Consider the following 15644-nt stretch of genomic DNA (forward strand, 5'->3'; position numbering starts at 1 on the left):
AGCTTCCTGAAATGAAATTGAGATATAATAGTGTATGGTTAGGGATATGAGTTTTTAAATATATTTTATCAAGTGAGATGGATCCAACCATTACATTTAATTGAATTGAATAAAACAACTTAGATTATTTATTATAGAATTTTCACTAGTTTGAAATTATGAACAAAATATTAAAAAAAATAACAAATAGTCTTATAATAACAAGTAAAATAACCGCAACAAGTAGAATATAATATATTAGATTATGAGAGCATTCAGAGTTCAAATGGCTTACTCAACATTGTTTTTTATTTATGTTGTTTCCTTGAAAAATTGTGTTTTGGCTTTGATTTAATAATCATTGGTAGATTAATATCATTTAAACCTTTGGTGTGTGTACGTGCATGAATGAATGCACTTGCCTACCAGTCGCCAATCTTTATTAAACAAATATATATATCTCAATTCCATTGATCGAGCTCTACAGGTGGTTTTATAGTGCAGGTACCAATTATTATTCTTTTCTGGGTGGGCAGGCCTTTCAATCGTTTCTTTACATGCTTTACTATATAATCTGACATACACATGTGTTCTCCCCTTATTTCTCTTTCTCTTCCTTTTTGACAGTATGAGTTCTCCAATCTTTCGTGTTCTTCTACAGTTTTGATAATGTTTTCTGGGTCATCTCCTTGATTTATTTTCTATTTCAATCTGATTCATAATACTTTTGTTGTTGTGTTTATGAACATTGGTTCCCATTGGTTTGCTATTGAAGGTGTGCATGCCCTGTCCTGTCCTATCTTGCGTATTTGTATCTTTATTTTATTTTGTTTTTGTTGGGAAGGAGAGAGTTCAGATCTTTGTCCAGTTTTTGATTGTTTCCTTAATGGTTGGAATCAAGGGGTTTTTGTATCTATTTCTACTTTGTTTTGTTTTTCATAGTGAAATTACCATTTTTTTTTGTTTGATTCTCTCCTTAATGATTTAATTGGTCCTCCATATCTCTTTAAGGATGGAGATCACTAACCTTGTTGGTCATTTTGGAAGACCTTGAACTTAGGATTAGGCCCCAGGTATGGGACCAGGACCTGGCCTCAGGTTCGATTTTGTGACCGCCTTGCCCACCCATCCACCCTCAACCCCAAGAAAAGAAGGAAACAATAACAATACAAAATATGTAACTTAATGCCAAGTTCACCTTGAAATTGTAGATTACCTCATAACAGAACGTGTTCATTGCCTAAAGTATTCTAGCTGCTTCTCAACACCACAAAACATTATAATTTTACCTATATAGGTAGCCCTATGAAGAAGGTGTTGAACTCTAGGATCAATCCTTACCTCACAGGGTCTTAGATCTGAATCCACTTGGTGCACGTAAGGCTCATTTACTACGAGTGGTTACATGTGAAGACAGATTGCTGGGTTGGGTGAAACATGGGCTTGCCTTGGAGAGGTTTCTTGTCATCAAGAAGAAGAAAAGAAAATATATATAACATTCATTGACAAAGGCTAGGAAATAAAATAGGTTTTGCAGTAGCACTGAGACTGCACAGAACTTTGCATATCTGTATGTGTCTAGAGCTTAGTGGACTTATTTATCCCTTTGTCATTTCTATATTCTTATTATTGGATCATTTTGGTAAGCATTATGTTTTCTATTCACAAAGGTTGTTATGACAATGTTGTTGTAGTGGCTTCATTTGGTTGAGGATGTGTCATTTTTCTTTTAGCCTAGTTTATCTTATTCTTGTTTTATTCATTATTTTTTGTTTCTTCCTTCCATTTTCTTTTTTTCTTTCTTTCCTTTTACCTTACTCTCTTTAGGACTCATTCATATCTCTTTAAAGATGATATGTCTAATGGACCACCATCTATGGAAAAAAATCCAAGAAATAGATCGAGTGTAAAATTGAACATGGTACAGTATGTGCATATTGCAAAAGATATTTCCTAAAAAGTTCCCTTTTGTTGAAGGTTTATGCTTGCAAGTATCTATTCTCATTTCTAAGTACCAAGTGCTACATGAGTTGCATGCTGATAGAGTTATTGACATGCATAAGTGGCCTATGCTTTGAGTATACTTGTTTCTGAAATATCATTATGCACCTTTATTTATGATGCTAAGCATATGAGTTAAAATTTTTACAAGTGTGTGCAGCTTATGTGGATATTGAACTCTTAGTTCGTTACTTTGTTATGATGATATCAATTGCTATATTTTACTGATAAGCACCAAGTTAACACCCTTCTCTAGATTAAAAAGCAGCAAATAGGAGTAGAACTACATTGTTATGGTGCAGAATTAAGTTTCATGAAGCTAGTTTTTGAACATAAACCGGATTGCATATGACTATTGAAATTACATGAAGATGAGGATAAGCTCTATATTGAGTCTTGAGTAGTGAGATTACGTGAAGATGAGCACATCGTCATGTAAGTTTTTTTTCAGTTAAGTAACACCCTATAAGTTTTTGAATATACAGACAAAATACCCAGCACTTTCATCTTCATGAACTTCAAATCCACTACTTTGGTTTGTTTTTGTTTTGTGATTACAATGTTTTCCTTTTCATGTCCTTGCTGTGGATTGCATATTACTAGTGAAACTACATAGACTGGAGAGAATGATGAGAAAATAAACTATATATATATGTTCAAAGTTTAGTAGTTGGAGAATGATGATGTGCAATGTTCATATGACCAATTTTGAGGATTGGACATGATGTCATGGTTAACCTCTTCTTCTTTATCTCTTGTATAATTGGTGCAACATTTTAGATGGTGATATATGATTTGATGTCCCCCTTGGTTAATGCCCCAGCCTTAGGATTTTTCAGACTACATTTGTGTCATCAAACCATTGAGTCAAGAATTTTGTTGATGGGCATTCTTGGAATTTGGTATTTAAGGTTTGATTAATCCAGAATAGCTTTATTATTCATTACACACATTTGCAACAGAAAAAATCAATAATTTACATTTGCAAATTGTAGGAGTTTGGATTAGGATAGATTAATTTAACTTTTTTTGGTTTGTTTTGCTTTGCTTTACATTACAGAAGAATTGGTCTTGGGAGAGTGAATTGGAAAATCAAATAAGAATAAATTTTGAAAAGACGGCCTCTGATCGTTTAACCGACCTTCTGTTCCATGTGAGGAGGGACTTGACAAAAAACCATCTTGGATGTGTTCTATTGTATTTGAAGCACTCTAGGAGTATTGGAATACTCTAGAATTTAAGAACAAATCAAAAAAGGCCAAGAAAAATCGATCCTCAAATGTCGGAGGTAGTAAGCATACCTGTGGTTCCATCCCTATGTTTGAGCATAAGAAAAGACTAGTAATATTTGATATTTTTTGTTATTTTCATTTTACTTAATTACTTAAATATGGTTGCATGAACATTTTATTTTTTTCCCCTTATAGTCTAAGCTATTTGGTCGCCCACCTACACAGGCTGAGTTATTCATTGCTATGCACCAAAGTATGCTTATTACAATACTTGCGACGCACCAAAGTAGATCCAAGGAAACTTATGTAAGTATACAACAATACTTGTGTCTTATTATATTCTATTATGCTTAATTGACCTTTTGATAGTACAATTTATTCAATGTATATATATACTTGCAGGCTGACTTGCAGATGCAACAACATGATGCATCATCACAATCATCAACAGTTGGCCCAGCAGAAGATAGCGATGCTGCTGGATAGCCCTTGCAGCCAGCTTTTGATGAGACATCATTATGGTTGGAGGTTGCAGGCAGGAAAAAGAAGGGTCGTGTGTATGGGATGGGGTCAGAAGCACATGTCATCCCTGGTTCCTATCATGTGTTGTCACCATCACCATCGCCTCTACAGTCGTTGTCGATCTCACTGGCAGACCAAATTCAACAAGCTGTTAACGTAGCTATAGAACCATTTCACGATCGTTAGTCAGCCATAAAAGAAAGATTGCATAACCCTTCTTCATCGTCGCCACCCTCAAATCCTTTGGATCATTAGGAGGATCCGTCATTGCCATGGATAAATATTACATTGTATTATTTTTACTATTCATAGATGGTGTGATTTATTAATATTGTATGGATTTCTTGTATGAATTTAATATTATATGATTTAATATTGTGTATATCAGGTTTATATATTTATGCATGATTTATATTGTGCATATCAGGTTTATATATAAATTTTTGTAGGAATATTAATTATTTTTTTAATTAAATTTATAATTGTGATGGATTTTGAGATGGAAAAAACCCGTCTCTATATATAGACGAAAAAAATCCATCTAAAAAATTTGTCTCTAAATCTGTCTCAAATAGAGACAGAAAAAAATTGTCTCTAAATTCGTCTAAAAAACCATATGTAAATAGAGGCAGAAAAATTCGTCTCAAACAAAGACGAAAAACCATCTCTAAATATGTCTGAAAATCGGTCTCAAAATTCATCTCTAAATCTATCTCAAATAAAGACAGAAAAATTCGTCTCTAATCCGTCTCAAATAGAGACAGAAAAATCGTCTCTAAATTCGTGTCAAAAACCATCTAAAAATCCGTCTCTACATCCGTCTCAAATAGAGACGAAAAATTTCCATCTCTAAATCCGTCTCAAATCTACCGACGGGGATTTTTGCAACTACCAAAATCCATCTCAAATTGACTATTTTCTTGTAGTGTAGTTCTTTCTATTTCTTTCTCTTATTTTTCATTATTCTCAAGAGAACATTTTCTCTCTGGTTAGCTTATGGAAGAAGTGGTATGGACTTGAAGACACTTGATATTTATATCTTTCCATTCTTTAATACTTTTTTACAGTTTGTCTAGAGGATAAAGTCATTAAGCCTGTAACCTACAAGGAAATTCTATTTTTCTCTTTCCAATAGTTAGAATGTGTTCTTGAAGCTCAAACATAGTTAAATTTAATGAAAGATAGTTCAAACATCTTGTAATATCGATCTGATTGATTGAAATGAAAAAGTATGCGCAATTAATGCCGTTTGTAATGGCTATAAAATTTGAATTTCAACATAACATTAGTCAAGTAATCATGATGTTACTCGAGTGAGATACATAGTTACTCGAGTAATCTTAAGAGTTAGTTGATTAAGCTCAGACATTACTCAACTGCTGAATAGGGTTACTCAATTAAGCTTGTCAGCTACATTAGTCATTACTCGACTAATATCTTTGTTACTCGACTAGGATAATGATACTCGATTTAGAGCATATCTTAATTGATTAACATTTCAATCATTTGTCACTTTGAAAATGTTACTCGTTTAACAACTTTTGATACTCGATTAAAATATGACATTACTTGAGTACAAATTACTCTTATTTGATTAATAATTCAAGTATAAGGACTCATACGTTGTTTGATAATTTTTGGTCGACTAAGAAACTTGCTTACTCGACTAAGTATGAAGTTACTCGATTAATAATACCTTTTTAGTCAACTAAATACTCAAGTACAGAGACTCGGCATTTTTCTCATGAGTTATTACTCGAGTAAGATTTCTGGTTACTCGACTAAGGAATAACATTACTCAATTACAAGTTTGACTTAGTTGATTAATAATACAAGTATTGAGACTTGTCACTTTGTCCTAGATTTATTACTTGATGAAAACATAGTTACTCGACTAATATATCACTTAGTCCGTTAACTCTTTGGTTACTCAATTAATGCTATACCATCACATACTAGAGTAATACACGTACAAAATTGATTAATCCCTTGAGTATTTAGGTGTTACTCGATTAAAAGAATAAGTTAGTCGAGTATAATAGTTGTTACTCAACTAAATTTATTCCTTACTCGATTATGATATAATCGTATAGCAATGGCACCAATACCCAAGAGAAGGGTGAATTGGGATATTTAAAATTTTTGTTGAAAACATGAAATTTCCTTTATAATGAAGGATGGAATTTTTTATGCACTTTAAAAATGATTAGAAGATTGCAAATCACAATATATGAAGTAAAGAGTAAGAGCAATAAAGTGACACAAAAGATATATAATGGTTTGGTTTAAACCAAGCCTAATCCACTACCTTAGCTCCTCACTAAGGATTTTCAATCAAATCACTATGATCCTCCTATCACACTAGATAGGCCATCTAGCACCAAGTTAGGAAAATACACCATCTTGCTTAAACAAGCAAGCCCTTTAGCAAAGCTAGGTAGAAATATACAACCTTCTACTTTAATGAAAGTAGGTCCTCTAGCTATATGAGTTAGGAACACAAAGAGTGATACAAGTGAAATATCTATGAGTATGCACTCTTAGTTACAATGTAACCAAAAATAGATGCAAGGCTAGAAATCTAATTTTACAAAGCAAATACAAAGCCTTGAATTAAAGAGATTGAATACACCAATGGAGCACAAAAATGGGTGAGTACTTGGGAACTTATAGTATGATCACTTGAGTAGTTTGTATCATCCATTTGACTTCTATTTATAGTGCCTTGAGAGCCTATTCAAGAATCTTGTTGTTGGAAGTAGAGAGAGCACTTTGGGAGAGTGGAGGAACTAGCCATTAAAGGCTGTCTTTGATCAAAATGGTCGACAGTTTCTTAACAACTGTCAACCTGTTAGCTATAAAATTTAAACAACTATTGATAGTTTGAGCAAGGCTGTCAACATTTAGAAATCGAGAGCCAACATTTTACCTGTCGACAATTTATGAAGGGTTGTCGACAGTTTAGGGCAAAAACGATAAAAATCATTAACAGTTTAGATTAATTTATCGACATTTTTATCCAAACCATAGGGACTGTCGACATGTTCTTTGGAATTGTCGATCTTTTGGTTTTAAGTTTCGAAAGACCCTTGGTTTAAAAGCTCCATTTCTTGAAATCCAATTTTGAAACTCATTTTTATAAAACATATTCGTTGAAAGTGAGACATTATTTCCAATATTTATAGAGATTGAAATTGATTTTTAGTTGAAACCAAAAGTAGTTCAAAACTTATATCAACTTATGCCATATGATCCAATTAGTTTTTTATCATCAAAACCAAAACAAAGAGCCCAATATTAGATTAAACTTCAAAATCTAGAGTAACATATTCATGTTTTGTATTAAATATTCATTGAATAACCTCAAAACATCCTTAAATGTTCATTGAAGTTTTGTCTTAAATATTCATCATTAAAACATTCTCGAAATCAAACTCTACAATCTCCCCCTTTTGATAATGAAAAAAACTTTAATGTTATGTGAACATGTAGCTCAAATCGTCCACTTTCTTCTCCCTTTTTTGTCATTAGCAAAAAGGATAATTGAGTGAATACTACAAGATACTAATGTACTCTCCCCCCTTTTGTCATTTTATACTTTTAAATTAATATAGTTCCATGTTTTTTTTTTTTTGATAATATTAATTCCTTGGAGATACCAATTGAAAAAGAGATATGAATTCTTTGAGGACTTTCACATTCCCTGAAATTTGTTTATTTGCAAGTAAATTTGCAAATCAATATGGATTTGAAAAGTATATTAATGCTAATCGAAGTTACAAATCTAAAATCGTTGGTAAGGTAATAAAGGTCAAAGTAATTAGGATGTAACTAAGTGAACATCTATGTGAAAAACTATTTGTTCAAAAATAATAATCAAAATATATATAACATTGTTTTTAAAATTGGACCAGATAGGTCGGTTAAACTGTGAGCAAAGGGGAAACCTATTTGGTTTGCATAAAAAATGTGGTTTTTGAAAACCAACTAAACCGTAGTTGAACTGCCTATTGAACAATTGGTTGAACGAAGTAGTGTGGTTCGGTCAATTCTCATTCAAGGGTTGGCAAATGCTAAAAACATTGTTGTTTTGAGCAATATAAATCGAACAAAATGTTGCCTTTTCTACAAACCCTAGCACCGCCGATAAACTCTAATAACTCCACACTCGAAGCTTCTCCGCTAGCCATCATTTCCCTCTTTTTCTTCCTCTCTGATCCTCCATGTTTCTTTTTATTCTCAAATCTTCCTTTCTTCCTCTTACTCTCCAATCTTCCAGTGTCCTTCTTCTCCAATCTTTCCTTCTTATTCTTCCCCTTTCACTATTTTTCTTCTTCTTCGTTCGTCCCTAACCATCAATCTTCTATTTTCTTATTCTTCTCCATTCTTCTTCTGAAACAATTCACCTCTCAGTCTGTAACTATATGATATATTAATATAATATTAGTAAGCATGCATTTTTTATGCAATTTTTATGAATTTATTAATTTAATAGAAAATTAAAACGATCCAGCCCTAGTTCAATTCCAATCCAACCACCAAATTTTGAACCACTTCCTTTTCCAATTGAATGTTTGGTACATGTTACGCTCAACGGTAGGATAATAAGATTTTGATTATAATAAATATCACAGCTTGGGCAACCACATTCTAAAGTTGGGTGCCAATTCTAGATATTTAACCCAATGATCCACTCACTGACTTGCCAATGTGGGACACCAACAGACGCCCACAGTAACACACGCCCTTCCCTTACTAGGGAGTGCAGTGTCCCCACTGTAGTAATGCCATCAACTCTCACTCAATAGAGGTGAGCTAGGTCAGCTCTGATACCACCTATCATGGCCTGGGAAAACACCTTCAAAATGTGGGTGCCAATTCTAAATATTTAGCCTAGCGATCCACCTACTAATTTGTCAATTAGGGACGCCAGCACATGTCTACACTAACACACACCGCTACCCTACTCGAGAGTGCAGTGTCCCCACTATAGCAGTGGCCCCGATCCCAATTGAAAAAGGCCAGTCAAGTTAGCTTTGATACCACCTATCACGACCTAGGCAAGCACTTTCAAAAGGTGGCTGTCGATTTTGGATATTTAGCCCAGTGATCCATTCACTTATTTTCCAATGTGTGACGCCAGCACTCACCTATAGTAACACATGCCCTCCCCCACTCAGGAGTATAGTGTCCCCACTACAATAGTACCCCCAACTCCCACCTAACAGAGGCCAACTCTAATACCACCTATCACGGCCTGTACAAACACCTTCAAAAGGTGGTGCCAATTTCGAATATTTACCCCAACGATCCACTCATTGACTTTCCGATGTGGGATGCCAGCACACGCCTATAGTAACACACGCCTCTTCCCAACTTGGGAGGGTAATGTCCCCACTACAGTAGTACCCCTGACTCCCACCCAAAAAAGGCCACCCGAGTCAGCTTTGATACCACCTATCACGGCCTAGGAAAAAACCTTCAAAAGATAGGTGCTAATTTTGGATATTTAGCCTAGGGATCCACCCACTAACATGCTGATGTGGGATGCCAGCACACACCTATAGTAACACATGCCCCTCCCCCACTTGGGAGTGTAGTGTCCCTACTACAGCAGTGCCCCGAACTCTTACCTGACAAAGGCCATCTGGGTCAGCTCTGATACTACCTATCACTGTCTAGGCAAGCACCTTCAAAATTTGGGTTCCATTCATGATATTTAGCACAACAATCCATCCACGAATTTTCCAATGTAGGATGCCAGCACATGCCTACAATAACACATGCCTCTTCCCCACTTGGGAGTGTAGTGTCCCCACTATAGCAGTACCTCCGACTCCCACCCGATAGAGGCCAACCAAGGCAACTCTGATACCACCTATCATGGCCTAGGCAAGAACCATCAAAAGATGGGTGTCAATTCTAGATATTTACCCCAACGATCCACCTATTGACTTGCTAATGTGGGATGCCAGCACATGCCTATAGTAACACGCCCCTCCTCTACTCGAGAGTAAAATGTGACCGCTGTAACAGTGACTCCCGACACCCACCTGACAGAGGCAAGCTGGGTCAGCTCTGATACCACCTATCGCGGCCTGGGCAAGCACCTTCTAAAGGTAGGTGCCAATTTTGGATATTTAGCCCAGTGATCCACCCATTGATTTGTCAATGTGGGGTTCCAGCACGCACCTACTCTAACTCATGCCCTTCCCCCACTCGAGAATGTAGTTTTCCCATTGCAACATTGCCCCCGATTCCCACATGCCAAAGGCTAGCTGAGTCAGCTTTGGTACTGTAATACCCGAGATTTTTCGTAAAATTCATATACTTGAGGAATTGGGATATTTAATGGAATTAATACATTCGAGGAAACAAGATATGTCCAAAAGATCATGGAAGTTTAGGGACAAAAGTGTAATTCTTGAAAGTTTTGAGGTAAAAGTGCCATTTTTTAAAAAGTTCAGGGGACAAGTGTAATCTACCAAAACAATTCAGGAAATGATGCAAGGGACATCTTCCTAGGGGCATTTGGGAGATTAATGGATAGCCAAGGGCCTAAATGATATGGGGTCAAAGTGCAAATATGTGAAACTTCGGGACAAAGTGTAATTTTTAAAAACTACAACGGGATCGCTGGAGAATCGAACTATACTAACTAGTCGTTAGGGGTCATAACGAGGTTAAAAAATCAAGGCACAAGTGGCATGAAAGGTGGTGCAAAGTGATTGGCCGAAAAACTCTATAAAGGGCCATGGATGTACACTCAAGGAATACCAGTGAGATTTGAGCCAAAATTAGGTTCGTTTGAGGGGATTTGAGGGGAGAAATAGGTTCTTGAGAGTGTAGGGAAAATTCTGGAGAAAGAAAGAGTGAAATCAGTGAAGAAATAAGGGAGAAATGGGCTTCACCGAGAAGTTTAAAGCTTCGTCAGAATCTAGGAAAAAGCTAGGGGAAACTGGCAATCTTGGCCTACAATCGAGTAGAGGGGAAATAAAGAAAGGTTTATATAATACCCGTTATTACGTGGTGTTGGAAAAATTACAATTTCTAGTTATTTTTAAATGACCTAGAGCGGTCTGGAGAGCCAAAAGTTAGTTTCTAGAAATAATGTGATAAATTGTCGAATCGTTAGGAGGGAATGCCCCAAGACATGGATGTTCAGGGAAAAAGGCATGAGATTGATGAGCGTCTCGAGGTGAGACTAATGACCCTGAAAGCAATCAAATAGGGAATTATTTTTCTATGTAAGCTCGAATGGTGCCCAAAAATCAAATGTTCGTAGGGGACATCTGAGAAGTTAGAGAGTCCCTAGGGGTGGTCCGATTTTGTGAGTGAGGCAACCCTAAAGCATTTTCAGGCAGAATAAAGGTCTTGTGCTGGTGTAGGGACAAAAATCGATTTTATCAAGTAATATCGGTTATTAATTTTTGGAGAAATCAAGTCTTGGAGTGGCTTGATGGTAATTTTTTCTTCCCTAAATTGGAGGATTAATGAAGTGTAATGGATGGCAAAGATGGAGGGTTGGTAGCCAAGTAAGTGCCAAGGAGTGACACTTGGCAAGCTCTTATCCAAGAAAAATGAGGGATTTAATTAATGCAAAAAAAGAATTAAAAAGTAGTCATTCTTGCACTAATGAGGGTCATTATTATGTTGGATAAAGAAAATCCAAAATGAAATGGATATTAATCTCTCATTAATGGTTTAAAATGGGAGAATTCTTTAAATCAAAAAGAAATGGAATTATGTCTCTCAAGTGGTCACTCAACTGATGAGTGAAAATTGTCAAGATTTATTTAATTGAGAAATGGAGATTTTATGGGAAAGTAAGACTTAATCTAAGGGTGGAGATTAAGTCTTGAAATTGGAATAAATCCAATGGTGGAGATTAAAGGCTTTAAGTTGGCATGGATTGCCTATAGATATTTATATAAAGGAAGAGTGGGGTGGATGGTGTAGATTTATTCTCCAAAGAAATCCATGGTTGAGATTTAACCTTGTTTAAGCACATGGATTGGGTTTCCTTTAAGTGGTAGAGATTAAGTCTTGGAAAAGGCAAAGTGATCCAAGGGTTGAGATTTAAAGAGACCCATGGCATGAATTGTGTTTTCTTTCAACGGTTGAGATTTACTCTCATAAAGAAAGATCAAGGGTTGGGATTTAGTCTTGAGTTTGAGATATCAAGACAAAGGAAAAATCTTTTAAATAAATAAAGAAAGAGAGAATGTAACATCCCAAAATTTGGGAATTAAATAAATGATTATTAATTTATTTGGGTATTTGGAGTATTAAAAAAAATATTTATTTATGTAATTTTGAGGAAGTAGGAAATTTAAATAAATTATTGGGAGTATTTATAAAAGGGTTAACTAAATTACTTTGGTAGAATTTTTGGAGAATTCGGGGTTTGAGTGTAATAAGAAGGAAAGTGAAGTTCGGGCCAATATGCAAATAATAGAAAATGTGGGAGCTGAAATGTAAATTTTGGAAATGGCGATAAGTCACCTTAAATTTAGTTAAATCTGTATATATGTATGAAGGTGAGTGCCAGCCGAGCGGTTATGCGTGCGCGTGTGCATGCGGGGGGACGCGGGATCGATTCTCGGCTGCGCGCGCTGGAGGAATTCTTTTGGATTTTTATCAGCCATAAAGCGCCAAAACGACGCCGTTTTGATTAGGCGGTGGGCAGCCCTTGGCTGCCACGTGGCGCGCGCTGGTGCATCCGCGCTGCCACTCTCCCACGCCCACTGTTTGCACGCTTTTTAAGGCCAAATTGGCCATGTTTTTCTACCGATTTTGCTGCCTTTTATGCTTTAAATTGAAGCAAAAAATTTGGATTAAATTGGAGCAAAGCAGAGAGCTCGGGAGAAGAAGAAAATGGCACGTAAAGGCTGGAAATCTTGAGGAAAATTGGGAGAAGTTGAGGATTTAGTCAAATTTCATTGCGGATTAATTACTCGGGTGAGTAAACAATTTTGTTCGGTTAGAAATTATTTAAAAGTTTGATTTTAGTAATTTTGGATGATTATACTGTGTGCAAGAGTGGGCAGTGTGTGCGTGAGAATTTATATTATTTTGTCTGTGAGAGTGGGTGTGTTGCTGTGAGAGTGTGTCGATATATATATATATATATATATATAAACGCAGTGAATCGGGTGGGTGCATGAATAGCACTGTGTGTAAGTATATATATATATATATATGTGGAGGTGTGAGTTTTAGCGGCCATTTAGTTGTGGAGTGTGGGCATTAATTGAATTGGGCTTGATGGAATTAGACTTGATGAGGTGATAAGCAAAGGAGTGTTATATATGTATATAAATATATTATGGATGAGGTAGCAGTGAGTTGTGGGGTGTCGCGAATGTAAGAGAATGGGTTTAATAATATATATAAGTGGAGTATATGTTTATTGATAACATATAATTGGGACTTATGATTTTATTAATTATCAGGAAACGTTTTACTTCGCAGCGGGAGTGCAAGAAGGGTCAAAAACGGCCGTGTAAAGGCAAGCTCCTAACCCTCTCCTCGTGCTTTTCAATTCCCGTGAAAGACCCCGTGATTTCTCGTATTTAGTCTTCTCCCTTACTTTGTTTTGGCACTTAGCCTTATCTGTTGAAGTATTATTCATTTGTTTTAATTAAATTAAATCCGAGACTTCTAGCATTTTATTTGTTGTGAGCCTATGGGGGTTTGTACCGCCCCCACTCCTTTTGCGAATGATGCCGGACCCAGCTTGGGAACTAGGTTCCTAGACGAGCGAGTTTATTTATGATTTTATGGGGTTTATTTACAGTTTTTCTCGGATTTATTTATGGTTTGGTTAGAGCTATCGAGCAGTAGGGCAGGGGTCGGTTGTTGGTGACGCTGGGGTAGACTATTGTACGGCCCTGATGTGGACCGTCGGGTGGACACTCCTAGTCACTGACCGTTGACCGGTGCCGGGCACTGCTGATTAGCTCTGCCGGTATGTGATTTACTGCATGATTAGATACATTGTATTACTGTTCATGATTTGATATACGCATGGGTACGGGATGCATATTGGGATATCCATTTATTGAGAATGCTTGGACACGGACATTCTAGTTTGGTTAGGTTGCATCCAGCGCGAGCATATGCATGGCGTGTGGTTTACTATGTGGGCGGAGCATGGCCTGATGCCTGGATGTATGGGCGCCTTGTATCACGTTGATGCTCACTACGCCATTGCATTTCTATGTGCATTGCATGGATACTGGTAGTATTTAGTTCTCGGACGGGAGTACAGTTCCGAGGGAGCCTATGGCTCGGTTGTCGGGAGTACCGACGGATACAGGTGACGGGAGTACCGGCCTGGGACAGCGCGCGCAGGTTTGTTGCAGATATTTGTTGCCTTTCAGGGCAGCGGCAGGTTGGTATGGGACTTGGGTGCCAAGTGTCTTATGTGGGCCCCAAGGACCGGTATGTGCTTTTATTTTGTTATGCTACTGAGCTTTTGTGTTGTTGCGTCTCATGGCTTGTGTGTACCTGGGGGTTTATTCTGGGGTGAGATTTCTGGTTTTGGTAGCCTTCAGCCTTTTCTTTCTTATGCTTGCTGAGTCTCTCGACTCACCTTGCTTTCCATCATTCCAGGTAGTGGCGGCGTGAGCCGTGGCAAGGGAGTCAGCTTTAACGGCAGAGTCGATGTGGTGTACAGGCAGTCTCGTCAATCCCTATCCACTCTGATGTCTAAGTAGAATTTGCTCTATTATTTTGTACTGTGCCAGGTGTTTTCTTGAGTCTTGTGTATGTCGGCATAGGAGTTTGTGTTTATTTATTTATCTTGTGACCGCTGTGTTAGCGGGGTACCCATAGTGCATGCATGTATTGAGTTTTGCTTCCGCTGTTCTTATTTTTTGTGTATGCATGCCGGGGTGGTCTTTGTCTGGTGTCTTATTCTTTTCTCCTCCCGTAGGCGCTCCCGTTCAGGTAGTCCGGGCGGCTGGGATATCCGGGCGGGGGTGCTTACAGAGAAAGAAGGAAAATTCAAGAGAGAGTGTTGGAGACATTGGAAGAAGATTCTCGTAAGCTTGAGAAGGAAAAGGAAGAAAGGAAAAGAGAAAAAAATGAAAAGAAAGAAGAAAAGGAAGAAATGTAAGGATTCTTCCTTGTAGTAGTGTAAATCCTTTTTGTTTATCTTGATGATGGCTTAGCCTCTTCATTTTTTTTCTAGTTGCCATTAAGTGGGAGAGTTGGAAGTTAGGGGATTGGAGGCTAGAATGTGCATTTCGAGCCCTAGAGTATCAAAAGGTAAGGGATGGCCCCATGGGGGGTGGCCTTGCATTGTTTGTAAGTATGGTTCATAAATTTTTTATGTTGCATTTGGCATGCTCTTCTATGTTCATGAAACTTATAGCCATAAGGGTAGTTGGGGACATAGTGGGAAAGGTGGGTTGATGCCTCAAACCTTGGTGGGTTGTGAGGGTAAAGAGACCTAGCCAAACATGCATGCACTTGGCATATTTATATATTCTTGTTTATGTTTGTATTTAAATGCATTGGACCCTTACTAAGATTTATAGCTCATGAGGTTTTCATCCTCACCTTATAGGTCTTTCATGTGCCAAGAGAAAAGGGGAGTTGCAAGCTTGAAGTTAGGAAGTTTTTTGATGGATTTTTGTTAGTTTATGGCTTGTGGAAGCCTAAATCATGTATTGTAATTTTTATGAATGTTGTATATATATGGTGTTGTTGCCATGTGTATTGGGTTACACTTTCATGGTTCATATTGGGGCTCAAATGAGAAATTTGAATAAAATTTAGTTTTGAAGGCTTGATGGCCAAAGAGTCAAAGTGGAGTGCAAAATGTCAATTTTTTATGTATATTTGGGGTGTTGAAAATATGAAAATTTTGGGCTAAGAAGCCCAAGGAAAAAAAAAAAAAAA

General features: G+C 37.0%; 1 long non-coding RNA gene across 1 annotated transcript; it reads left to right on the forward strand.

Annotated features, from left to right (window-relative positions):
- The first annotated feature begins 545 nt into the window (after nt 1–545).
- Nucleotides 546–4116, forward strand: LOC127797778 (uncharacterized). The gene is made up of 2 exons (XR_008022278.1): nt 546–3518; nt 3615–4116. It is a non-coding gene; the product is annotated as an uncharacterized LOC127797778 (long non-coding RNA).
- Nucleotides 4117–15644: the final 11528 nt, after the last annotated feature.

The sequence above is a fragment of the Diospyros lotus genome, chromosome 3 (assembly GCF_014633365.1).
Source record: "Diospyros lotus cultivar Yz01 chromosome 3, ASM1463336v1, whole genome shotgun sequence".
Taxonomy (NCBI): Eukaryota; Viridiplantae; Streptophyta; class Magnoliopsida; order Ericales; family Ebenaceae; genus Diospyros; species Diospyros lotus.